This window comes from Pteropus alecto, unplaced genomic scaffold, assembly GCF_000325575.1.
Source record: "Pteropus alecto unplaced genomic scaffold, ASM32557v1 scaffold21, whole genome shotgun sequence".
Taxonomy (NCBI): Eukaryota; Metazoa; Chordata; class Mammalia; order Chiroptera; family Pteropodidae; genus Pteropus; species Pteropus alecto.
The window spans coordinates 14,838,863-14,839,122 of record NW_006436282.1 but is presented as its reverse complement, the minus strand read 5'-3'; positions in this window follow the sequence as shown (position 1 = coordinate 14,839,122).

Below are 260 nucleotides of genomic sequence, written 5' to 3'. Positions count from 1 at the left end.
ATCCAATTTGTGGCACAAAGTTATCAGTCACTATATATTCAAGTTTTGAAACATTGTTTTATTACCTGTTCAACAGCATTTATGATAGTGCTAAAATGATGAAGTTAAAATGAATTGAGGTATACAATATACTAGAACAAAATGAAATGTCTTTTAAAGATATAAACTATATAGCCTATAACAAAACATATACCATCTTCAAACCTCAGTTTTCTCATCTGCCTAGTGGGGATAATAAATTATCTGTACTTCATCAAAGG